The sequence below is a fragment of the Haemaphysalis longicornis genome, unplaced genomic scaffold (genome assembly GCF_048455015.1).
Source record: "Haemaphysalis longicornis isolate Haplotype H1 unplaced genomic scaffold, Haemaphysalis longicornis Haplotype H1 scaffold_1, whole genome shotgun sequence".
NCBI classification, from domain to species: Eukaryota; Metazoa; Arthropoda; class Arachnida; order Ixodida; family Ixodidae; genus Haemaphysalis; species Haemaphysalis longicornis.
The window spans coordinates 479,465,777-479,492,301 of record NW_027526203.1 but is presented as its reverse complement, the minus strand read 5'-3'; the positions used below and the strand labels follow the sequence as shown (position 1 = coordinate 479,492,301).

The window sequence follows — 26,525 nt, the reverse complement described above, 5'->3', positions numbered from 1 at the left end:
GGGTGGACATGTGTGGTCGAAATCCGAATTGTGTGTTTGGCAATAGCGAGTTCTTCTCAATAAATTTAGTGAGCCTCGTGTTTATTACTCTTTCGAATACCTTCCCTAGACACAAGGTAAGCGATATTGGTCTCAGGTTTTCTAGTTTTAGTGCCTTGTTGGTTTTCGGGATAAATCTGATTTCAGCTTTCTTCCAGCCTGGTGGTGTGATTCCGCGATCCCAATGTTCCAGATTAAAGTGTTCCACGAGTTGGGCGATCGTGTCGTCGTCCAGGTTGAATAGTTGTCGAGCTGTAATAGAGTCTGGTCCAGGAGCTGCCGTTTTTTTCATGAGGGTTAGTTCCGCTCTAAATTCTTCAGTGGTTATCGGTCTGTCTAGTTCCTCGTGCGGTTCACCTGCGTATTCGGGCTGATCTTCTGGGGGATCGGTACAGAGGTATTTGTCTGCTAAGCGCTTTATAACCTCTTCATCTGACCCTTCTGTTAGATGTATAAGTTTGTTTAAGCGTTCTTGCGAGGCCGCCCTCGTCCCGTTCGGGTCTATCAAGGCCCTTAACAGTTTCCAAGTTTTTGACACTCTTAATTTTCCTCGAATTTGATCGCACAGTGCATTCCAGTTTTGTTTTGTTAGGCTGATGGCGTAGCTCTCCGCTTCTCGATTGAGCGCTTCTATTCTCCTCTTCAACTTCTTATTATGTTTCGGTCGTTTCCACCGCCTTGTGAGGGCTCTTCTAGCATCCCATATGTGCAGGAGACGGGAATCTACAGCCGGGGTATCCTCCGTAGTATTTACGATTTTAGTGTATGACGTGATCTCTTCAACTACATTTCTCGTCCATTCCTCGATGCTTCGTATAGTGATCGCCTTATTAACTCTACTTCCTCTCCATTTGTCCCATTCAGTAATTCTGGCTTCTCCAATTTTTCTTTTGCATCTAATACTACCGAATTCGGTCATCAAGATATAGTGATCGCTGCCTAGATGTTGGTCCAGGTTTTTCCAGTTTGGGCTTCTGACGTTTCTTACTATTGTTAGGTCTGGGCATGTATCTCTACTTACACTATTGCCCATCCTGGTGGGAAATTCAATGTCTGTCAGGAGAGTCAGGTCCTCCTGGTTGATCGCCTCTTCCAATTTCCTCCCTTTGGGGGTAGTACTAGGGTATCCCCATGAGGGATGCGGGGCGTTGAAGTCGCCCCCTATAATGACCGGTTCCCTCTTAGCTCGCCCCAAGAAGCCTCTGATGAGTTGAGCCAGTTTCGGATTACGGTCTTTAGGAGGGCTGTACACGTTAAGATGTGTATTCCGGCTGCACCTCTCTTGATTGGAAGGATGGTCACATGACAATGTGAGGTGTCCACGTCCAATGGGTCTTGTAAAATGGCCGTGTAGTGTTTGTGTACTAGTGTGGCCGTGTACTGGTCTTGTTGGTACGTTATGCATACCTCGGCAAAGTTGGCGCGGCTCACTCAAACTCACTCACAATTTTGTTTTTCGAATTACCACTCACTCAAACTCAGACTCAATGCTGAGCAGCACATCTGCGCTCACTCAAACTCAAACTAACATTGAGCGCAAAACTCAAAACTCACTCGGACTCAAAACTCAAATTGTACTCAGAACTCAAAATGGACTCAAACTCAAAATGGACTCAAACTCAAAATGTACTCAGAACTCAAAATGGACTCAAACTCAAAGTGTACTCAGAACTCAAAATGGACTCAAACTCAAAATGTACTCACAACTCAAAATGGACTCAAACTCAAAATGGACTCAAAACTCAAAATGTACTCAAAACTCAAAATGAACTCAGAACTCAAAATGGGCTGAGAACTCAAAATGACTTCAGAACTCAAATGGCCTCACAACTCTCTCATGCTAGGAATTTACTCGGGGTCAGATGGACTCTGATTTCATTAGCAGTCAGTGTTTTCAAATTCACGCGTGGTAAAAATATTACGGGTGCAAATTCGTGAGCTCAAACTCTTGCATTCGCCACGACATGACACCGTAGCTCCTGTGAGGTCGGAAACAATTTTCGTTGCAGATTTAATACAGCTATACCTGCTGCTGACGAAGAGTAGCGCTGGTTGGAAGCAATTGTACGTATATATTGGACACCAAACTCTTGATGTAGGCTACGTGTTCGTGTTCATGACAGAGGCGGTCCAGGCTCGATGGTATGCTGGGTCCCCAGGTCGAAACGAGCAAGATTGGGCGAGGGGACGTGCGCTCACTACTCCGTTCATTTATGTCGAAGCTATTTAGGGTTACGGTTCCGTGCATTCTTGCTCTGCATCCTGAAAAAACGCCTTGTATCAAAGCGAACTGTCCCCACGAATCTCTGAAGCGCGAGGCGTTCATGGATATACCTTTGCTGTTTTATTGCGTAAGATTCTTTGCCGAGTACACCCCTCCCCCTTCCCGACATGATCTTGTAACGCCCTGCATATACACAAAAATGCATATATCACGGAAGTTCAACCTGTAATCATTATAAAAGCGTAAATGTAGAGAATTGATAAAACTAAATGTTAGAAAATCTAAAAAAGAAATAAGAAGAATATCGAAAATGGCGAACCGTGTAACACGGGAGTCATAGATCGTCTCAGATTGGGTAAAAATGCAGAGAGGTGTGGCGCTAAGAATGTGGGGTATCGAATTGAGGGTCTCGAGGAGGGAAATCACGTGGGACAAACAAAAAAGTGCCTCGTTGTTTGCTGAGGCACTTGTATTAGTTTTTATTAGCATTTGCTAGGTGGGATGAGCTCTCGTAGCTCGGAAAACCACCACGCTGTCATCGTAAGCAATAACTGCCACCATACCCAGCTGTTAACTTCGAGCATGCACGTGTGTGTGAGTGTGTGGGTGTGTTTGAGAGAGTGTGTGAGTGCGAGAGTGTGTGAGAGAGAGAGAGTGTGAGAGAGAGAGTGTGAGTGAGAGAGAGAGTGAGAGAGAGAGTGTAAGAGAGACAGTGAGAGTGAGAGAGTGAGTAAAAGAGTGAGTGAGAGGCTGAGAGTGAGAGTGAGTGAGAGTGTGAGTGTGAGGGAGAGTGAGAGTGTGAGTGTGACTGAGAGTGTGAGTGTGAGTGAGTGAGAGTGAGAGTGTGAGTGAGAGTGAGCGTGAGTGAGAGTGTGAGTGTGAGGGAGAGTGAGAGTGTGAGTGTGACTGAGAGTGTGAGTGTGAGTGAGTGAGAGTGAGAGTGTGAGTGAGAGTGAGAGTGTGAGTGTGAGTGTAAGTTTGAGTGAGAGTGTGAGGGAGAGTGAGAGTAAGAGTGTGAGTGTGAGTGAGAGTGAGAGTGAGAGTGAGAGAGTGTGAGAGTGTGAGAGTGTGTGAGAGTGAGAGAGTGTGAGTGTGAGTGTGAGTGTAAGTTTGAGTGAGAGTGTGAGGGAGAGTGAGTGAGAGTGAGAGTGATAGTGTGAGTGAGAGTGAGAGTGAGAGTGATATTGTGAGTGTGAGTGTGAGTGTGAGTGTGAGTGAGAGTGAGAGTGAGAGTGATTGAGAGTGATACTGTGAGTGTGAGTGAGAGCGAGAGTGTGAGAGTGAGAGTGAGAGTGTAAGTGAGAGTGAGAGTGTGAGTGAGAGTGAGAGTTGAGTGTGAGTGAGAGTGTGAGTGTGAGAGCGTGAGCGTGAGTTGAGTGAGAGTGTGAGTTCAGTTGAGTGTGAGTTGAATGAGAGTGTGAGTGTGAGTTGAGTGTGAGTTGAATTAGAGTGTGAGTGTGAGTGAGAGTGGGAGTGTGAGTGTGAAAGTGAGAGTGAGCGTGAGTGAGAGTGTGAGAGTGAGTGTGAGCGTGAGTTAGAGTGAAAGTGAGTGTGAGTGTGAGTGAGAGTGTGAGAGTGAGAGTGTGAGCGTGAGTTAGAGTGAGAGTGAGAGTGTGAGTGTGAGTGAGAGTGAGAGTGATAGTGTGAGTGTAAGTGAGAGTAATAGTGTGAGGGAGAGTGAGAGTGTGAGTGAGAGTGAGAGTGTGAGTTGATTGTGAGTGTGAGTGAGAGTTTGAGTGAGTGATAGTGTGAGTGTGAGTTGTGTGTGAGTTGAGTGTGAGTGTGAGTGAGAGTGAGAGTGAGAGTGAGAGTGATAGTGTGAGTGTGAGTGTCAGTGAGAGTGTGAGTGTGAGTGAGAGTGAGAGTGAGCGTGGGAGTGAGAGTGAGAGTGATAGTGTGAGTGTGAGTGTAAGTGAGAGTGAGAGTGAGAGTGAGAGTGTGAGTTGAGTGTGAGTGTGAGTGAGAGTGTGAGTGTGAGTGAGAGTGTGAGTGTGAGTTGAGTGAGAGTGTGAGTGTGAGTTGAGTGTGAGTTTAATGAGAGTGTGAGTGAGAGTGAGAGTGAGAGTGTGAGTGAGAGTGTGAGTGTGAGTGAGAGAGTTAGAGTGAGAGTGTGAGTGAGAGTGAGAGTGTGAGTTGAGTGAGAGTGTGAGTTGAGTGTGAGTGTGAGTGAGAGTGTGAGTGTGAGTTGAGTGAGAGTGTGAGTTGAGTGAGAGTGTGAGTGTGAGTGAGAGTGAGAGTGAGAGTGTGAGTGTGAGTGAGAGTGTGAGTGTGAGTGAGAGTGAGAGTGAGCGTGGGAGTGAGAGTGAGAGTGATAGTGTGAGTGTGAGTGTAAGTGAGAGTGAGAGTATGAGTGAGAGTGAGAGTGTGAGTTGAGTGTGAGTGTGAGTGAGAGTGTGAGTGTGAGTGAGAGTGTGAGTGTGAGTTGAGTGAGAGTGTGAGTGTGAGTTGAGTGTGAGTTTAATGAGAGTGTGAGTGTGAGTGTGAGTGAGAGTGAGAGTGTGAGTGACAGTGTGAGTGTGAGTGAGAGAGTTAGAGTGAGAGTGTGAGTGAGAGTGAGAGTGTGAGTTGAGTGAGAGTGTGAGTTGAGTGTGAGTGTGAGTGAGAGTGTGAGTGTGAGTTGAGGGAGAGTGTGAGTTGAGTGAGAGTGTGAGTGTGAGTGAGAGTGAGAGTGAGAGTTAGAGTGTGAGTGAGAGTAAAAGTAAGAGTAAGAGTGAGAGTGAGAGTGTGAGTGAGAGTGAGAGTGAGAGTGTGAGTGTGAGTGTGAGTGAAAGTGTGAGTGAGAGTGAGAGTGTGAGAGTGAGTGTGTGAGCGTGTGAGAGTGAGTGTGAGAGTGTGAGTGAGAGTGAGAGTGTGAGTGTGAGTGAGAGTGAGAGTGTGACTGAGAGTAAGAGTGTGAGTGAGAGTGAGAGTGTGAGTGTACCTTTTGCTATATACCTTTTGCTATATCCGCATAATTATAACCAGAAAGCATTTTTATATTTGTCCCATGTGATCCCCCTTGACGAGACCTTTAATTTGATACCCCACACACCCTAGCAGGCTCATATGGAATTCATACCAGTCAAACTAACCATGACTCTCATGACTGTAACCAGGACGCATTATTTAAGTGTCCGACGTGATTCCCCTAACTGCAACCTTCAATTTGACGCCCCACATGCTTCAGCGGCCTCACCTTGAATTTAACCCAATCTATGACTCATAATGACTATCTCATGATTCGAACTACGAAGCCTTTTTTTATTTGTACCACGTGATTCCCCTCGTCAAGGCCGTAAATTTGACACCCTACACGCCCTATCGGGGTCACTTCGAATTTTACCCCAATATAAGACTCGCCATGACAATCTCATGGTTATAATCAGGAAGCATTTTTGTATTTTCCCACGTGATTCCGCTCATCCAGACCATTAATTTGATACCCATCACATCCTAGCGGAATCAATTTGAATGTTAAACCAATCAATGACTAACCATGACTATCTCATGTGATAGCCCTGCCACATTTTCGTCCCATGTGATTTCCCTTATCGGAACCTTCAATTTGATGCCCCGGACACCCAGTGGCATCATTGTGAATTTTAACCTAATTTATGACCCATTTTGACTATGTCATGATAATAATCAGGAAGCACGTGATTACCCTCATCGAGACCTTTAATTTGATATGCCACACGCCCTAGCGTTATGAACTTGCATTTTAACCGAATCTATGACTTACCATGACTACGTCATGATATATCCATAACGCATTTTCGTCCCGAATGATTCCCCACATCGAGACCTTGAATTTGATTCCCCACATGCCCTCGCAGCATCATTTTGAATTTTAACCCAATCTATGACTCATTATGACTGCCTGATGACTACAATCAGGAAGGATTTTTTTATTTACCCTGCGTGATTCCGTTAATCCGGACTTTCATTTGATACCTTACACGCCCTTAGCCTCATTAGTTTCACTTTTCACCCAATCTAATGTGGTCATTATTCTTTTTTAAGGGGCGCTGCCCAGTCAATTCAGCTAATTCATTTGAAACAGCAGAAAAGACAGCCCCCGCCCCCATTTCCCCCCGGCTCTCGCCTCTTCCTTTGTGACCCCTAGTATATCAAGCCGTTAACAGTAGCAGGCGAACAACCAGCCCGCCAGCGCCGCCGTGTGCTTTCCCACCACCCTTTCCCACGCTCTTAGTGGATCCGTCAGGAGAAAAAGTTAAGACAACCCTTTTTTATGACCTCACCAGTCAATTATCACTCACGCGCCTAGCCGCGAAAATTAGGTATACAGCAAGTGCTTATGGCCATGAAAATTCAACAAGAAACTAAAAAAAATCAAACACCCCCTCCCTCCCAACCGATCATGCAGATCGCGATTGGTGCCGTACCCGCAGGTAACCTGAATTCAGAGCCCACAGTGACGCATGAAACTTAACAGCCAACCATAGCTTCCTGCTAGGCTACTCATATGTACTCAAACTCAAAATGGACTCAAAACTCATATGTACTCAGAACTCAAAATGTACTCAAACTCAAAATGTACTCAGAACTCAAAAGGGACTCAAACTCAAAATGTACTCAGAACTCAAAATGGACTCAAACTCAAAATGGACTCAAACTCAAAATGGACTCAAACTCAAAATGTACTCAGAACTCAAAATGGACTCAAACTCAAAATGTACTCAGAACTCAAAATGGACTCAAACTCGAAATGTACTCAGAACTCAAAATGGACTCAGAATCCACTAGGTCTCAGGCGTGCTCAAACTCAATCGGACTCAAACTCAGTCGGGATCACTCGGCTCAAACTCACTCATGCTCAAACTCACCATGCCACACTAGCCTCGCGCCCACTCAAACTCAAACTCACGAGTGAGTTTGTGTCCAAATGAGTCTGAGTGAGTGGACTCATGAGTGAGTTTGCCGAACTCTGACGTTATGTAATCCTTTAATTTGATAGGCGTCACATAGAGTTCTTGTAGGAGAATGGCTGCCGGGGGTCTGTCTTGTTGAGAGATAAAGAGGCTTAGGGCAGATTGTTTACGCCCGTAGCCCCGGCAGTTCCACTACCATACGCTTAATTTAGAGGGATGTGGCATATAGAGTCTGTATCAGAATACCAGTCTCCTTGCATAGATCTTGGCTCCTTGCGTCTTTTATTCCTCTCCTGCATTTCTCTGCGTGTCGCGGTGATGGCCGTTTGGATGTATCTTCCGTTTCCTGCAATTTGTTCTCCCATTTCTGTGAATTTTTCCTGTGCCTTCTTGAGCTGAGCTTGTGTTTGCTCTCGGAAGGCTCGAAACTCTTGTATTATTTCCTGGTAGATGTCCCCCAGAGAAGGTGGCGGGTGTGGTTGCACTTGCCCATGTTGCTGCGGCTGCGCTTGCAGGGGGGAAGAGTTCGTGTTGGTCTCAATCATACCGTTCTGCTGAGTGTTCTTCTTTGTGAGTTCCTCAATGCGTGCTTCCATGACTGCTAAGCGCGCCTTAAGAGTTCTCTTTTCGGAGTGCCTGCAACTCGTCATTTTGTTGAGTGTGTTGTGCGTGTGTGGGAAGGGGAGGCCAATCTGCACAGCTCACCTTACTCGAAGTCTTTTCCACCCCTGGCAGCAGGCGGCCCGAGGACGTCTGCTTCGTTGCGCTGGTTTGCCTGGCCGGAGGGTGGCTCCATGGTTTGTCGCTCCAGGCGTGACCTTCCCGGTTGGAGCTTGTGTTCCTTGCTTTCCGGGCGGATTGCCGGCGGCGGGATGTAGAGCGGCCACGTGATGATGAGCATCCGCGCGTCGTTGACGTCGATATGGAAGTCCTCAACCGCACCTGTTGCCTTCCCCTCGATTGGCTTCTTCCTTCGCCATTCTTTTCGCTCTTGTGTTCACCGTCCGCAATCTTCGATGGCTTGTCTGGACGGAAGAATTTGAGTGGGCATTCCTTTGCGTAGGTTTGATGGGACCCCTTGCATACCGCACATACGGGAGTACATGGGTGTTCCTCCGTGGGATTGGGCCGCCCACAAATGGCGCAGGCATAACCTTTTGGTTTTGGGCATACATCTGCCCTGTGCCCTGGTTCCCCACAATTGAGGCACGCAGGGCGTGTTTTCCTGTAGATGTAGCATCTCTTTTCTAGCCATTCGTATGTCACTGTGTCGGGACTTTGTTCCCGACGAAGACGATCATGGCGGAATGAGTTTTTCCCAGTCTCCTGGCGCCTAAGATGTGGAATCCCGGAGCTTGAATTTCTCTTTCAATCTCGCCGTTGCTAGCCTCGGGACTGACGCCGTGGATAATTCCCCTGCACACGTCGGTCGGTAGCGTGGGGTATGCGGCGACTTGTACCTCCTTTCCCGCCAGGCGGATGAGTTGTATTTTGGAGAGTTCGACTGCGTCCTCTTCGTTACAGCTACATGCGATGATTATATTCTGTTGTTCATGTATTCTTATTAGTGGCCCTTCACGTAGTGGTGCGCTTAGGGCTTCCCTAATGCTTCTCACGATTCCCCTTTCAGAGCTTCTGAGGCTTATCGTGGTCTTGGGCTTGATGACAATCGTGTACTCAAAGTTGCGCAGACTGGGCATTCTAGGAGATTTCGGTTTTTCACCCACCTGTGTTTGCACGGGTTCCGTTTGTTTCTTCGATTGGCAAGACTTGAGTGCTGCTTGTCGTCGGCGGAGCTGTGTGCTCCATTCCGGGTCCTCCTCGGCGGCGCCATAGTTTTGTGTCGGCGGGCGCTGCTGTGTGGCGTCCACGTAGCTATATTCCATCGCCGCCGGGTCGTATCCCCTTGTCAAGGCAATTCCAGAAGGTTCCATCTTGTTCTGGGGTAATCCGAACGTCTGTGGTGGGGTTAGGCCTGGCACTACGCCCGACTGGCCCGCCGAACTGGCGTCGCTGTGAGACGCCGTCGCTGTGGTCGTGCTAGGCCTATATAGGCCTAGCTCTACCGCTAAAAGTTCAGAGCCCTATATCGCAGAAAGTTGGGCACTCACCAGGATAAAAATTATACCCAGCGATTCCTGGCACTTTAAAATGTCCGCTACAGCACTTTTCACGGTGATGCAGGCGTTCTTTCGGCGATGAGACTTGCAATGGCGCGGTGCTCACACGATGTGTGGCCGAACGCTTCCGCGCTTGCAGCAAGCTCCACGCCGGAGGGAAAAGGCGAGTGAATCAGATGCTCTGCATCTAAAAGTGATACGCATGCATCCCAAGCATAGACATCAAAACAGCAATTACGGTGTGCAACCCCCCAAAAAGCAATGATAGCCACGAACAGCAGCGCACTCTTTCCCGTGGAAGAGAAGAAAACAACAGAAAATGGAAACAATAAAAAAATGGCAACGGCTTAGCTCAGCTAGCCCTGGATAGGCAACTTAGCCTCGCTAAGTCTTGCTTTCGCTTTGATTTAGCTGCAATTACATGGATTCGTCCGAAGCCTGCTTCGGTTGTGATGCCACTTTCGGCATTTTCCGAACAAATGGCTCGGCGGGTGGTATCCGCGGGGTGGTCAGACACCGCTTACTGTTGACGGCTCAAAGCCTCCAGGTACCGCGGGACGTTCGGAGAAGACTCTGCGGTCCCGCTCTCATTCATAGCCAATCTCGCATGCTCGCGCGGAGTCACGCGGACAGGCGCGAACCACCAGCTGGGGAGAGCGCGCGCGCCGATCCAGCCGCGGCAGCGGCGAACACGGCCCTCTGTGGAGCTTGGCCCGGCGAGCCATGTGAAGCGCACCTCCAGTCAAATGAAGGTCAAACCCACCGCGACGACGAAACCGCTCGATGAGATTAGTAAAGCATAGCTTCAAACGCCCCGAAATTGCTTCACAAATTGGACACGGTGGCTTGTGATGCAGCCCAGATACATGAACGAGCACAGTGCTGCTCTAACTCGAAATAAGCAAATGCATATCGGGGTAGCAAATTTATACAAACGGCTAACAACTCAAGCACATGTGAAAATTCAGTGATGCATCGGAAACGCAGGAAGCCTTGAAAAGTAAGTAGAAACGACAGTAGCTTTGGCCAAGATTCAATTTAAGAACGATATTTTAGACAGCTCGCCGCGTGATACTGCGGTTAAATGATTCTCCATCAAACTTAGCGCATTCAAAATGCGGGGAATTCAAGAGTGTCTGGGTACCATACGTTGTTTGGCACGAAGAGATGCTTCAGTGCTCATTTCGTCTGCTAGAATATGCATGATGGCTACTACGGAGATGTTTTTCTCAATTTCCTTTTTATCTTTTCAATTACTCTTTTCAATTACTCTAAGATTAAACAAACAGGATATTCTCACACACCGGGATTTCGAAAATAGCTGAGGAGTATGATCGCAGTATTTTTGGTTATATATTTCCCACAAAGTGTTCTTCTCCAGAAGGTAAACATGTTGCTTTTTTAAAGCCGCGGTCGTACCCCACACAGAGTGGGCGTAATTCAAGTGCGACATAAATAAGGAACTATGCAACAGAAGCTTTACTTTGGTTGATAGGAAGTAACGATAACTGCTTATTAACCCTCCAGTTCGAGCAAGTTTATTTTTAACTGCCTCAGCATGTGAGTTGGCTGTTGAATGTTACCCCTAACAGATTATTTTTTCAATGAACTTTATGCGGTCGCTGTCAAACCTAAGTCCTTGCGGTATTATTAGAGCTTTATTTGTGGGTCTAAACAGCAAAACAGTTGTTTTGTTTACGCTTAATGTTAGTTGGTTTTTAAGTGACCAATACCTCATTTGCTGCGCTGTGCTATTTGCTCGACCAATGGTAGCGTCTGAGGAGTGAGACGTAAACAAAAAGGTTACATCATCAGCGTACATGACATATTTTGCGCAGTTTGAACTCGTTACGATATCATTAACATATAAACTAAAGAGGAGCGTTCTTAAAGTGCTGCCTTGGGTAACAGCGGAGGTTGTGTCATAAAGATGATTTTCATGTACCCATTTTAACATACTGTGAACGACGCGACAGATGTGAACTAAGAAGTGAGTTAGCTGCGCCACTGAAACCACTGAGCTAAGTTTATTCAGTAGCTGATCATGGTTTATGTAGTCTAGCGCTTGAGTGACGAGCAAAAAAACACCCCAAATAATTTTTTTCTTCAAAAGATGGAGAATCTCTTTTACAGCTAGTAAGGCCATCTCTGTTGATTTATCCCCTAGAGTCAATCAGCTCCACTGTAAAAATTACTTTAATTAGACGCTATATTCTGTCTTATAGCCGGCTTTATTAAATCAGCCTGATATGCATAAATTTTAAATCAGGCCGCATTTTAGATCAATCCTGCTGATAATCTAGGCCTCACTGTTTTCAGATGGCGGGTGCTTGACACGTGAGTGCCTCGCCTGAGAGCAGCGAAACTCACTCACCGATCATCCGTCAACGATAATAACGCCGCTTGAGGTAAGGTACCCTTTGGGCCAAGAGGTCTGAGGGAGCTGTTTGGTTTTGGTTTGAGTGGCGGCTTTTTTCCTGGGGCTTCGGGTAGCGGTGTTGGTGCCATCTCATCGTCTTTCAAGGCGGAGAGGAAATCGGTTTTCCTCCTCATTTTAGTTAGGTGACGCAATGTTGACGCCGGCATGCGGGAGAGGCGCTTTGATGGGGTGGCGTTAGTTGTGGGCGCTAGTGGCAACCGGGTCTGCCGATCCTGCGACGAACTTCACTGCGCAGGCGCTTTTTAATCGCTAGTTGCGTGGGCTGTCCTTGTTCACACACTTTCTGTTATAAATTAACTCAATATTTACTGCAACACGAACTTCCGTGGTTCTTGGGTGGGGGTGAGCCGTCCGCCTCGAGCCGTGCTCATCAAGCGGCCACGGAGATGCGACACCGCTGCCAACCCTGCGCCTGTTGAGATTACGCATTCCTTGTTTAGCCTTCGCCGCAGTGTCACTGTCCCCCTTCCCACATGGCGCCGGATTGTTGCCTCAGGTGAACAATCGCTTCTGGCTTCCTTAACCGTAGTTTCCGGTTGGCAGCGGTGTCGCATTTCCGCTAATGCTTGATGAGCACGGCTGATGGCAGATAGCTAGCACATACCCAAGAACCATGTGTGTTCAATAAAATGTACTGTTGGCGAGTTGGTAGTTCATTGTAAAAATAGCTACAGCACGAATCCAAACAAAGACAGAGAAAGACGACGGAAAGAGTGCTGACTTCCAACTGAATTTAATACGAGAAACCTTGCACCTTTTTACACACTATTCATGTTAATACCAGTAAAATATTAAAAAACCGAAACACAACAACAGAAAACAAACGTATAATCTCTCGTATCCCACCACCATATCGACACGCGTTCACGCACTTGGCACAATCTATGCAGACACCAAATTAAGTCATGCCCGAAGTACAGCACGTGTTCCAAAGAGATAGATTACCTTTGGAACACGTGCTGTACTTCGGGCATGACTTAATTTGGTGTCTGTATAGATTGTGCCAAGTGCGTGAACGCGTGTCGATATGGTGGTGGGATACGAGAGATTATACGTTTGTTTTCTGTTGTTGTGTTTCGGTTTTTTAATATTTTACTGGTATTAACATGAATAGTGTGTAAAAAGGTGCAAGGTTTCTCGTATTAAATTCAGTTGGAAGTCAGCGCTCTTTCCGTCGTCTTTCTCTGTCTTTGTTTCGATTTGCGCTGTAGCTATTCTTACATCTGTGCTCAGGTTGCGGTAAACATTAGTTGATTTAATTGTTATGGGGCTGTTATGCGCTGCCTGTGAAAGGAAGAGCCTGCCCCAAACAACGCCTCAGTCATTTCTCTTTTCATCATTGTCATTTTTATTTTCATTTTTACCGATTATAAATTCACGCGGTGTATAAAAGGCATGGACGAACACAGGCGGGAAGGAGGGAACATACGGCAATCGCGAAATTACGGGGAGTGTTCTGAAACCGAAACACCCCCTGCTTGCGCTCCTGACAGTGCTGTAACGATGCGAAGAACAGCACGGGGGGATGGCTGGAGCCACACTGAAAGCAGCATGGTTGGAAACCTCTGCTCGACAAGTGCGCAGTTCTTGCCAAACCCGAAAATCCGCTCACCCGAGAGATATTAGCGGCTCAGTTGATAGCGAATGTGGAAGACCAGTGTCTTAGTATAGCCTTATCGAGGAAAGAGCATGCTTTTGTAATCGAATGTGACGTGAAATATGAACTGGGCCAGTTTTGCACCATGGCATGGGCCATGTTTGCATGTATGTAGACGAAGTTGTTGTTGTTGGAAGTTGGCGCCTTCTGCGTGTTAACCCGCTTGTCCTTGTTGTATTAGAGCTTCTGTTCTTCACCAAACAATGGGAATGTAGGCGATGAATGGCAGTGAGGCATCATCCAAACGTTGGAAAAATTAGTGTGGTGGCCTCCCCTACATTCACAGCAAGCAGGTAGCAGCAAACGCAAGCAACTTAGAGAATGGCAGAAGCAATATTGGCAAGTTTGTTGCAGGAGGCCTATCTGCCGTTATAGGGCACACATTCAACAGTGGGGAGGGGCGAACCGTGCCGGCCTCATTCTGGGAGCGTGGAAACTACTACCTCTGAAGGATAAAACCTTATCCTTAATGTTTTAATAATTGCCATGGGTGCTAACTGAGAAGGCTCTTTACGCCCTCGACACCAAAGCAACTGCCCCTCACCCCTCGCTGCACCCGTCCGATGTTCAGGTACGAATTCACTGTCTTGGCCCATTTAAGATGATTATCAGAGCGGGGCGAAAAGAAAACGCCTCTGACGCTGTTGGTTCGCTACTTATTGAGTCGGATGTCGTAATGCGGCAAGAGATCTCGAGTGGGGCTCCTATGAAGCACCCACAAAATATAGAGCAGAAGCAGAAAATTACCGCGAAGCTATTAGCCTCTACTTGGTCGGAAAACGTAGTGTGGTAAACAAAAAGCCCAGGCAGGACGCAGCAGTTCTCTCCTAAGACGCCGAGCGCACGCGTCGGGCTAATCAGGCACATAATGGAGCTCAGTATTCGTTTAAAAGCACAAAACAAGCATCGAAACCCATTATGGATGACAAGGCGCCTGTGAACAATGGGACCTTGTGTTCCAGGTAAATATTATGCTTACAGATTACGCCTAAAGGCTGGGCAGGAATAGTGTCACTGAATCGAGCAGTTCTTTCCCGAGACGCCGAGCGCACGCGCCAGGCTAGGCAGGACCCAGCATTGGCCCCCAGAGAATCTGAGCGCAAGCGACAAGCCCGCCGAGACGACGAGGAACATTTCCTATCCTGCTGTATCAGCATGTGTAGTGGTTTACAACAGCTTCCCTGGACTTCGACTCTCGCAGGGCGGGATTGCAATCATTTTTTATACAATGTTGAAAGTTGGTAAAAATTAAAATTCTCGTGTACGAGCCTTACACGTTGCTAATAGCAGATGCATAATCCGCCATCAGCCCTTGTAGGGCACAAGCCAGCACTGCTGTCCCTCCTGCTTTCGCGGATGAGAGCGACGACCGTTGCCAAGGCCATTGGGGGTTCGGTGACGATGAGCACCCGTTTATGACACGTCTGTGCAATTCTAGTGTGCGGCGACGGCGTCTGAACTGCACCGATCCGAAGCCTCGTTGTTCCGCCACGCCCAAGCAGCGCCTCGCGAAACGAACGGAGGTCCCGCAGCTGGGCGCTCGCTCTGCGAAACCGGCGTGTCTTTGCTTCACAGCCAGTCGTTGCGCCTTGCCAATATGATGCGCGCACCGTGCCCTATTTTTGCTCAGGGCCTACTTCCGAGGAGGGAATACCATACTACGAACTTGTTGTACTGCACTATCATTGAGTGACCTGATCAGCGGGAAGAATGGTACCGACGATTGTTTTAGGCGAAGCTTTCGCGGCTAGGGTTCCGCGTATTTTTGATGTCTCCCCAGGCTCCACGTGCCTTCTATAGCGCGAGGCCTCGGGAGACGAACGACCCGGCGTATCCCCTCAAGTTTTTATGATTTCGAGGGTGACCGCCAAGCTATAGAACACACGGGGATGTTAGCCTCCCTCACGAAAGGAGCTCGATCGAGGCACACACTCCGAACGCATCGATACAGCTTTTCTTTCTATGATGCTACGTAACATACAGGTTCAAGTGGCCCGAGCACGGAACGGACGTAGGCTAAGGTACCACACATTTTTCTTGTTTTAGAAATGCTTGCGGCAAGACCACCTGCACTCAAAGGTACCCGTAGGTCGCCTTCAACGCAGTGTTCCAGAATGGCCAATTGAAGAGAGACTAAGTGGTTGGGTTCGCCGAATGACCAAGCCCAACTTATGATTTGACGTAAAGAAGTGCATGTATACGCAGGGACAACACGCAAGGCGAGAGTGACGTTTTCCATTGAGCAACGTCCCTGCGCAGATAGAATGCTCGGCCACGTCATTCGCGAAATTCGCACACTAGGCCACTTCGATTGGTCATTCTAGAGCACTGTGGAGAAGACGACCCACCCGAGGGGAGTTTTTAGATCGTGTAGCGCGAATTCCCAGCACAAAACGGCTGCGAGAAATGATCACCGTCAAGTGAAAAACTTTATGAGACACGCTCGTTCATGTCATTCCCACAAGGACCCTGCAGCACTTTTTTGAACATTTTTTAAATTTTGTAGATGCGTTCAGACTACTCAACAAACACACTAAGTACTTACAATAAGGGGTCAAAGAGTACCTCAGTCAAAAATACTGGTCTATGCACATCAGAAAACTCATACATTTGCTCAAAAGAATTTTCCCTCGTTTCTGGTCTTGGCGTTCTTTAAGCGCTCGAATTACGTCATTGCAGCGGTTCAGCGGCTATTGGCCGGCTTTCTTTCAGTGGCAGCAATAAACGCACGTGGTAGCCCCTCAAGAAATGCCAGAGAAGCTAAGCAAAACGGAAGGCGGATCTGCTGAGACGAGCAAATCACGTCTCAGCTTTTGCAGGGTTTACAGACGAGAAGGAAAGCGTTCATCGGCAAGGTTGCAGAGTCCCTTGAAATTTCGCAGGGGTTAAAAATCTCCGCAGGTCACCCAAATTCACCGAGTGGAATGACTCGTGATTTTTTTATGTTCTGGCGTATAAACTGTTCAGTGGAGCCTTGCCCTGGCATAAATAGTAGTAGTATCTGTTTGTTTTATGGTGCATGGGCAACAATGGCCAAAGAGCGCCAACGCAATGGCTGATCATTTTGAATGTTTTAGTAAATGTGATGAGATTAAAAGTGGTTAGTGTGGGGGTGTATACAGCCCCCCATTTAAAAGGGGCTGTATACCTATCAACAATGTCCTATCAAGATTATATTTATCAACAATATCAACAATTTCGTATCAACAATATGGTGGACGCTTTTGTAAAAAAATTGAATGAATAATTTGTGTGAACCGTGCATTGTATTTCCACCCTGTAACAGCCTGGAAAGGCTCACAGTATTGAAAATACATAAATAAAATAAACATTAAACTTGGGGAAATAGGGATGGCTGGGTAAGAATGTAAAGAATGAATGGGCACTCGTAGCTTTCCCATACGTTACACGTGGTATGATATGCAGTTGAAAAAGCCAATGTCTCCCAGGTGAGCGAAAAGGCGTTTACTTGGAATTAAGGGTCGATCAGCTAAAAACATCGAGGGATGAAGTGGAATCTTGTGGGAGTAGAGTTCCCGAAAGGGCTTTTTCCTTGCCTTGTTCAAGTGCCCACGCTCGAGTAAGACATGTGTGACTGATAGGCGATGTCCGCACCTGTCGCATCGTGGTGGTCGTTTTCCGTGTAGAAGGTGCGAGTGAGTAGCGGGAGTATGGCATATTCGTAATCTGCACATGTATACTTCCGTTTTTCTGTTGTGTTTTTCTGTGTAGCAGCTGCCTAATTGGGTTTTTTAGTGTGGAGTTTGTTGTCTGTCTGTGTGTCCCAGTATTGCTACCAGCGTTGTCGGATTGCCTTTTGAACGAATGGTTTCCAGTCAAGATAAGGAAGCTGCTGAACGTCAACGCCACAGCGAAGTGCTGCCACAGTGCGAGTTCATTACCAGGAATACCACTGTGTCCAGGCACCCAACACACGACTATCACCTGTTTTAAAGCGTAGGCTGCCATTATCTCTTTAACCTGTTCAGTACAATGTTTCTACTTGGTTTCCCAGAACGGAATGCTATCACAACACTCAAGGAGTCTGTGTATATAATGGATTGTTGTGTCTTTGTTCGTACTATGTGTTCAAGCGTAATTACTATAGAATGTGCCTCGGCCGTAAATATGCTTGTGCTTCTACTTAGTGTCCTTGTGCTGGAAAAGATGGGACCATGTGCAGCAAATGCCACACTAGTGGCAGTCTTGCAGGCATCCGTGTAAAAAGCTGTGTATGGGAATTTGTGTTGCAAGTACAGAAAGTGTTGTCAAATGAGTTCTTTGGAGGAATGTTTTTTGTAAATTTCTTTGACCATGCCAAGGCGGCATGAGCTCGGCGAAGTCAGTTTTGTAGGATCCAGATATGCTTACCCCAAGTTTCTCCGCCTTCCCTCTTACTCGGATAGAGAAAGGCAGAGGAAGCTATGGACGGCTCAAAAGCAGCCTTTCGGAGGTTGTGTTTTCAATAATAGCATTGAACGAATGACTTTTTAAGGATGTCGCCCTGACGCAGTACAAAAGTGCCATAAATATACGCTGGTGCTCTAAGCACCTCTGATCAGTTTCGACATAGAGGCTTTCAATGGGTCTCGTCCGGAAAGCCCCGGACGCCAGGCGGAGCCCCAGGTGCAGCACTGCATCCAGCATTTTTAGAGCCGTTTTTGAGGCAGACCCATACACTACACTTCCGTAGTTCATACGGGACCTCACAACACTGTTCAAAACACGTAAACGGCATGTTGTATCTGCACCATATGACTGGCGGGAAAGGATTTTTAAGATGTTCATTGTCTTCATGCATTTCATTTTAAGTTGTTTAATATATTCTCTTATTACGGTTATGTCAACTCCCTTAAGTTGTATGATCGGTTGCATATGGATCCCATGCTTCCTGCAAAAGACAACACAAGTGCTTTTCTGCGGATTTAGGGTAAAACCATGTTTGTCTGCCCACTTGGTTAGTCTGTTCACAGCAACTTAGATCTGCCGTTTACAGATAGAGGAGTTACATGAACTGTAGCTGATGTGAACATTGTCTACGTAGATTGAATAAAAAATGGTGGGCGGCAGGGCTCTGCACAGCGTATTCATTTTTGCAATGAATAGTGTGCAGCTAAGCACTCCACCCTGGGGCACTCCATTTCCTTGCGTATATGTCCTGGATAAAGCTGCACCAACTCGTACCCTAAATAATCTATCTGACAAGTAGCTTTCCAGTGTGTTTAACATGTTTCCACAAATGCGAAGGATTTCAGGTCATGCAGGATGTCATACCGCCAAGTGGTGTCATAGGACTTTAGAATGTCAAAGAATACAGATATACAGTGTTTATGGGCAAAATCATCTTTCACATAAGATTCCACAGCTATAACATTGTCAGTCGTTGATCTGCCCAGCGGAAAGCCTGCCTGGCAGCTATCGAGGACACTATGATATTCTAAACAGTAGATTTTCATTTCATTTCATTTCATTCATTCCGCCTTAAAGGCCCGAAGTCATTACTTAAGGGGGGGGGGGGCGGCGTACAAGGTATAATAAACAACTCAACAAAACTCAAAGGGTTCGAAGCGTAAACATTCAGAGAACAATGATAATAAAAAAGGTACAATATGCAAACTACAAAGTAAACATTATCAAATGCAAATAAAAAGTACAGGTACAAAGGTTAAGCTTCCATACAAAAATGACAACAGTTTATACAGTAGTTAAGAAGTATTTAAACATAGGCGGGGAAACAGCACATTCAGTTAGATTGCGACATGTGACATTTTAGTTTATTGCGGAAAATTAAGCGGTTATTTCATGTGACTATATTATCAGGTAGTTTGTTCCACATTGTTATCCCATTGGGAAAGAAGGAGGTAATCATTGCAGAGGTGCGTCCATTCATTGGTGCGATAGGGTAGTTTATACGGGAGGAAGTTCTGTGTGATGGTTGTAGGAGGACGTGCCGTGATTGAAAGTGATAATGGTAAACATGCATAAGACACAATTGAGAAATGACATGACGAGATTCAAGTGACGGCAGTTTCAATGATTCTTTCAGTGCGGTAACGCTGCTATCGGTAGAGTATTGGGAGCAAATAAAAGGGGCAGCGCGGTTCTGAATCCTTTCTAAATCGTTAGTTCGATATGTTTGGGAGGGGTGCCGAATTGAGCAAGCGTATTCTAGTTTCGGTTGTACGTACGGTTAATAAGCTAACTTTTAATGTCTGGCTAGGCTAATTTCAAATTACGGCGCAGGTATCCGAGAGTGCGTGAAGCTTCTGAACAGATGATTTGAATATGGGTTGACCATGATAGCGACGATGACAGATGCACTCCGACATATTTGTATGATATTGTAGAGCTAATGGGACCAGAATTTATGCTATAGGTATACTTTGCTGGGCTCATTTTGCGGGTGTATGACATCATTTAACACCTATAGGTTTAACGGCAAAAAGGATTAATCACACCAAGTTACAATTAAACCTAAATCATGTTGAAGTTTAACGCTGTCGTCTGGCTTACAGATTGGAGAGTATAAAAAGCAATCATCGGCAAAAAGTCCTAACTTGGTTAGTACATTCGTGGGTAAGTCATTTATGTATATTAGAAAGAGAAGCGGGGAGAGAAAGGCACCTTGGAGGACGCCTGTCGTTACGTCGGAGAGAGGTGAGTCGTGGTCATTAGCGCTGGTGAACTGCTTCCGTTTTTTTTTTAAATTCTATTCAGAAAATTATGTTGGGAGGGATTCCAAGGTTGCAAAGTTTAGAGAGTAATAGGTTATAAGGGACACGGTCAAATGCTTTAAAGAAATGTAAAAATATGGCGTCAGTTTGAAGATTTTCGTCCATGAAGCGAAGTATATCATGTGTGAATTCTGCCAGTTGTGTTTCGCACGATAGTAGTTTTCGGAAACCATGTTGATGATCAAAGAAAAATTGGATGGATTCCAGATATGTCATTAGGTTTGAAGCTATGATATATTCGAGCATTGATGATGCTGGTTAAGGAAATAGGTCGGTAGTTAGCTGGGGTTGCGCGGTTGCCTGAATTAAAAATGGGAATAACCTGAGCCTTCTTCCAGTCTGGGACGTTTACTGTTTGTAATAATTGTGTGAAGATTAGGCAAAGTATCTGGCTTGAGACTGAAATGGTACTTTTTAGTAATTTACTATTAATACTGTCACAGCCCGCCGAGGATGAAACTTTAAGATCGTTAATGAGTTGGAATATTCCTTCTGCGGTGATTTCAATTCCTGGCATCGCTACAGCTGCAGGTTCGGGCAGTGTTACGGTATCAGTGGTGTTGGTAGAGGAAAACACAGTGGTCATTTAGAGCAGAAGCGCACTGGGCGGCGTCTATTGGTACTCCGTCAGCGTTAGTGAGGTTTATTCGATTAGATTGTGACGTAGGGGAAAGCATGCGCCAAAATTTGCTGGGGTTTGATTGAAGAATTGATAGTAGGTCATGGGAAAAGAATTTGATTTTTGCAGCTTTGAGTTCGGTTAAGTACTGATAAGCGCATTCGCGGTAGCGCTCTCACGCAGTTGAACTTTGTCTCAGGCGGGCCGTTCTGTACAAGCGTTTCTTTCGGTTACGGAGTAATTTTAGCGGTTTGTTAAACCATTGGCAGTTGGAATCTGATTTAATGAGGGTAGTAGGAATGTATTTATTTTTGAGATTAAGCACTGTAGTATTAAAAAGTTCCCAATTAGAGTTGACACTTCATGTTAGGTACGTATTCGTAAAGTTATCTAAGAAGTTAGCGAGTTTATGATTATTCGCGTCAAAATTTCCTCTCTTGTAATCCGTGATTACCTTCCGTGTGGGTGATTTCTTTTTCAGCGGGGAGGCGATACAAATATAGATTAGGTTGTGGTCACTAAGACCAGGGAGCGTATTAGTGGTTTTTATGTCATCAGGGCACGAAGTTAGCAGGAGGTCTAGTTGTTATTACCCCAGGTAGGGCATGTTATAGCCTGGTCAAGATTAAAATCAAGTACAGCGTTTAAATATTGTTGCTCTTTAGACGGTGACCAATTCGACACTAAAAGCAACGGCCAACTCATTGCTGGATAATTTAAGTCCCCGAATAAAAATATAGGTGCATTATGGCGTATTCGGTTGGCCGCTCCGGGCCTCTGGCTAAGAATCGCCAGATGCCAAGGCGGCTCGCAATCAGAGCGCGAGAGGCAGCGTACCAACCAAATGCATCGGCGATCTCGGAGCAGCGCTCTGGTAGCGCCACCGTGCATCCAGTGCGGGAAACCGCCGGGTAAACCCCGGCGTTTTGTGTCACGTGACCCGTCCTCCCGGCCAGATCGCGCCACGCTCTCACTTCCAAGTCAGAGCGGTCGGGAGCGCCCCGAGTCGCAGGCTAACGCTCCGAAAGAACCAACCTGAGGTAGTTCGAGCACTCGAATTTTACCAACCGAAGACGCGGCCGCTTTGCAGAGCACTCCAGACAGCGCTCGTAAACGCCCAACCGAATACGCCATTAGAATATTTATTTGTAACGGTGCGAAGGGATTGATGAAGTAGGTCGCAGAAGTCGGGGTGGCTGTCTGGCGGCCTATAGCAGATGCCAAAAAAAAAAAAAAATCGAGGCTTCCTTGGAGCCAAGAACCCAGATTAATTCTATTTTGTCGTCATGGGAGATAAGTGAGGATGCTGTTTCAATGGCTATGAGCGCGCCACCTCCTTTCTTGCTTTTGCGATCCCGTCGAAAAATTGTGATATTTAAATTGGATGGAAACACTTCCCTATCTATGATGTGATCATGCAACCATGTTTCAGTTAGTATCACTATGTCAGCACTGATATCATTTATGAAACTGTAAAGTTAGTCGCGTTTAGCAATTATGCTTTGTATGTTAGTAAATGCAATGTTTATGTTTAGAAATGCCATAGGACGCATACACGTGTTACACGAGCCGGAATGATTCGAAACCCGTCATGTGCTGCCAACAGAGGCGGCTTCCGATGATGGGCTGTTATCGAATGTAATGACTGGTGAGTTCCGAAGTTCTGTGATTTTATCAGTTTTCGCGTCATAGAAGTAGTACTTATTTCCAACAATAAGCTTGTCCGCCCTCAGCTTAAATGAACACTTTTGTGGCCGATTGAATTTGAGTAACTTTGCAAGTGCAAGGCGAGTGGCTGCTGCAAAGTCTTCTCTTACGGCGAAGGTCGTTTCTTTTAGCTTATTTCCGCCGCTTAAAACATTGTATTTTGTTTTAAAGTGAGCGAGCTTTATCCCGATTGACCGTTTTAAAGCAAAGCTTTTTACCTCTACCCCCCAAGGGTTCTTTCGCGACCGTTGGTGTCACCAGAAAACTCCAGCGAACAAACAAAAGAATTTACTGGCACCGCCGGAATCGAACCCGGAACTAACAGACTAACAAAGCGAGAGCCCGTCGTCTTACCGATTTAGCTACGAGCCCACACGAAGACAGGGAAGACAGGTGGTGGTATACTCACCAAGTACATCTACGGGTTTACCCACTTCGTTCTCGCTGAATGCCACGTGAAAGCGTCACGCGACCACTCACGCCCGTATAGCGGCACTGTGCGCACCTTGCTCACGGGTTTACCCCCTTCGTTCTCGCTGAATGCCACGTGAAAGCGTCGCGCGACAACTCATGCACGTCTAGCGGCCCTGTGCGCACCTTGCTCATGTGCTAAGAGTTACAAAAATTAAAGGAAGCTCACACCAATGCATGTCATCTCATTTCTAGTACACCAATGTGCTAAAGCCTATGGCCTCCAGTGTTTACGTAAAAAATCACAGCTCCTTGTCGTCCGCCCTCACGCCAAATCAAGGAATACATTCAAATACTCCTTGATGGCCAGACCATCACTCCAAGCCCCAGCATCAAGATCCTGGGCCTACATCTCGAGGCTAACACCAAGAGGGACGTCTCCTTGCATCGCCTCAAAAACAGCATTAATCAAATCATACACATGATCAGGCGACTTGCCACCAAGAAGCGAGGCCTAAAGGAATCCGGTACCTTTCGATTAATTGAAAATTTTGTCCTCTCGAGAGTCACTTACGTCCACCCCATGTCTTCTTCTCGACAAGGAAGACATAGAGATGCCTTATATAATGATTAGAAAGGCGGTCGAGCAGGCCATTGGTCTTCTCATGAGTGCGTCCACACAGAGGCTGCTTAGCACGGGACTCCACAACACTGTGGAAGAGCTGATAGAAGGCCATCTTTCAAACCAGAAGGTCCGACTCAGCCGCATGCTTCACCAGATTGGCTGGGCAGCCCAGAATGTCACTCCGCTTGACGTACTCCCAGACTCTTGGCGACTAAAATAAAGATGCTCCCTTTGCTTAGAAATATGAACCCCTCACATGACGAGGGTCACCAAAAAGCACGGGCTCAAGCGCTAAACACCGCCCTCGGTGGGGATCACGCAGTTATTTACACAGACGCCTGCAAATATCTAGGGTAGCAATACGCCATCATCGTGGCTACCTCCAGAACCAACCTCCTTGCGTGTACCTCGCTTAGGACCCAAGAAATTACGGCAGCAGAAGAGGCAGCCATCACTTTGGCTCTCACTCAACCAGGGGTTCGGAGGGTAGTCACCGATTTCCAGCAAGCCTACTGGAATTACCAGTCGAGTTGGGTGTCCTGACCTGCACTGCGCGTGCTAAAAAACCCCTCCCCAAACGGTTACATTCAACTCATCTGGACACCCCCTCACGCTTCAATGGAGGGCAACAAATACGCCCAACCAACAAGCCTGCGCTTTTACCTCCCGTGCTATGGAGCTGCGCGAGGACAGTCACCCGCTTGTCACGTTCAGGGAGATAACCCAGCATTATCGCCTTCTGAGACAGACCGTACCTTCGCCTTACCGTGACCTTTCCAAAGAACAACAAACTACCCAACGACTCATACAATCGGGGCTCCTTCCCACAGCCTACGCGTCTTCACTTAATGCATCCGAATCGCTACGACGCTGAATGTAAATTTTGCTCAGAAGTAGGAACACTCCGCCCCGTAATCGGGGTGTGCGACTTTAGCCCTAAGCACCCTCCTCTCTTTCTGTCAACTACCCAACAAGAGCAATGGGAGATGCTGCTGTCCAGCCCCTCTCTACCTACCCAACTTCAGCGGGTGGATGGAACACAGGCCGCGCGGAGTGCATATGGGCCCCACAGAAGGAGGAATCACTCCCCAAGGCTGCACTCTGGGCCGTTCAGAAATTTGAACAGAAGTATTTCTTCCTCCTCCATCTCAGCCGCAAGTCTCGTCGCCTCCGTCCGCGGCGCAGAGACGGAGAAGTCAGATCGTCTAACACCTGGTTGGAGCTTACTTTGATTTTATAAAAAAAAGTTTCCACTCTTGCTACACCAATACAACTCAACCAAACACCGTTCATGCATCATGCATTGATTTAACCTTACCAAGAAGATCTCTTTGAAGTAATAAATGGTGTGGTTAAGTGCATTTCACTTCTCTCTGGTTTTACTGTTTGTAGAGCGATGTGAGTGATTTTAAGTGACGTCACATGAGTAATCGTTATGGGTGCCGTTTACAGCTTTGCTTTCCAACCACATTCACAGGGTGGATTGGCGCCATTTTTTTTTGTCGGGGGCAAATTTTCCGATCCGATGAGCACGTTCTATGGGACTTGGCTCGAGCCTAATACTTAGTTGGGTGGAACAAAAGTTTATGACGTTAAGGTCTGATTCTTCCCATGTTTCTTTAACAGAGTCCTCAACCTAAGAAGAGAAGGTTGTTGCGCGCCGCAGTCGATTACTGGCGTCGGTGTTAGCAGCTTTTAGTGTGTCTATTTCATGTTTAATTTGGACGGTGTCTTCGGGTATGGCGCCCACTGAGGGTTCGATTTGGACTGTTTCCAGCGCTAAAATTGGGTTTGTTAGTGTTGAGAGAACTGTTTCATGGTTATTTTGTACTGCCTTGAGCTGGTTAATATCTTCACGAATGGTTAGAACCGTTTGCTCGATCTCCTTGACAGCGTCAGATAGAGCTTCTATCTGTGCTTTAGTTGGACCGGGGTTTAGTTCCACATCCCCGGACAGTAATAGCATCAACTGTGACAGCAATTGTAGGCTGAACACTTCGTAATAAGTACATAGCCAGTTGCGTAATTTGAAGTAGTAGGGGCACGACACCGCGACAAGGAAGTAGTGATTGGTAGAGTATTGTTTAGAATGGTTAAGGTAACCAGGAGCGGTCAGGAGCGCCGTGAACATTCTGCGCCAACCGGTGTCGTGCCCCGAGCTTTTGGTGATATTGTGAAGATTATGTAGGCCGGATTGGCCCAACTTGGTTGAGGACGTCGACGATGAGAAGCGTTGCCAGGCGTAGCTGCAGGCGCAGCGGGCTGGCGATAGGTGACGGAATCCATTGTTTATCCAGATGGTGCGAGGGCGCTAAGGGCACGGGTAGGTCACCGGGTGGGGACCAAGTGCAGTCGCCCAGGCCAGCGGTGTCTGAAACACAACAGGCCACGATCTGGAAGGTGAGGAGCGGCGTGAACATTCTGCGCCAACCGGTGTCGTGCCCCCAAGATAAGCCGTCGATTGATCATCTTTTCAAATAGCTTGCTCAAGCAGCTTGTCAAATCAATGGGACGATGGCTTGTCGCAGAAGAGGCATCTTTTCACTCTTTCAATATTGCTAACACAATTGCCTCTTTCCAGGCGTGAGGAAGTTCCCAGCACGCCATATCTAGCTGTACAAGAAGAGAAGAGTATTGAGGGTGTCTAAGTGTAGGTGCTGAATCGTTGTGTATGTTATTTTAATGGCCCCCAGCGCTGAAGCACGGCATGTGCTTCCATAAGTTCCTGCAGAGAAAAAGGAGAGTTATACCCGTCATTGGATTTCTTGTTGTCACGGATAGGCTTTATTTCAACAGACTGTATTGCAAAAATGCCTCGGTGTAGTGGGAGGAGCTGGAAATATGTTCAAAGTGTTGTGTCAGGGTGTTTGCTTGGTCTTCAAGTGTGTCTCCAGTGGTCCTGACAAGACTTGTCACATATGTGTTTTGCCCCTGCAGTTTCCGTATCCTTTTCGAAACTTTGCGCGTATCTGTATAGGAATTTATTGATGAGAGAAAAGACCTCCGACTGTCTGTGCTTGTGTGACGCCGTATTCTCCGTCTCATGGCTTTTGCGCGCTTGAAGGAAATGAGGTTTTC

The 26,525-nt window shown here is 46.8% G+C and overlaps 1 pseudogene; it reads right to left on the bottom strand.

The window, feature by feature from the left end:
• Positions 1-22,293: 22,293 nt before the first annotated feature.
• Positions 22,294-25,891, bottom strand: LOC144162818 (uncharacterized; annotated as a pseudogene).
• Between the last annotated feature and the right edge of the window lie 634 nt (positions 25,892-26,525).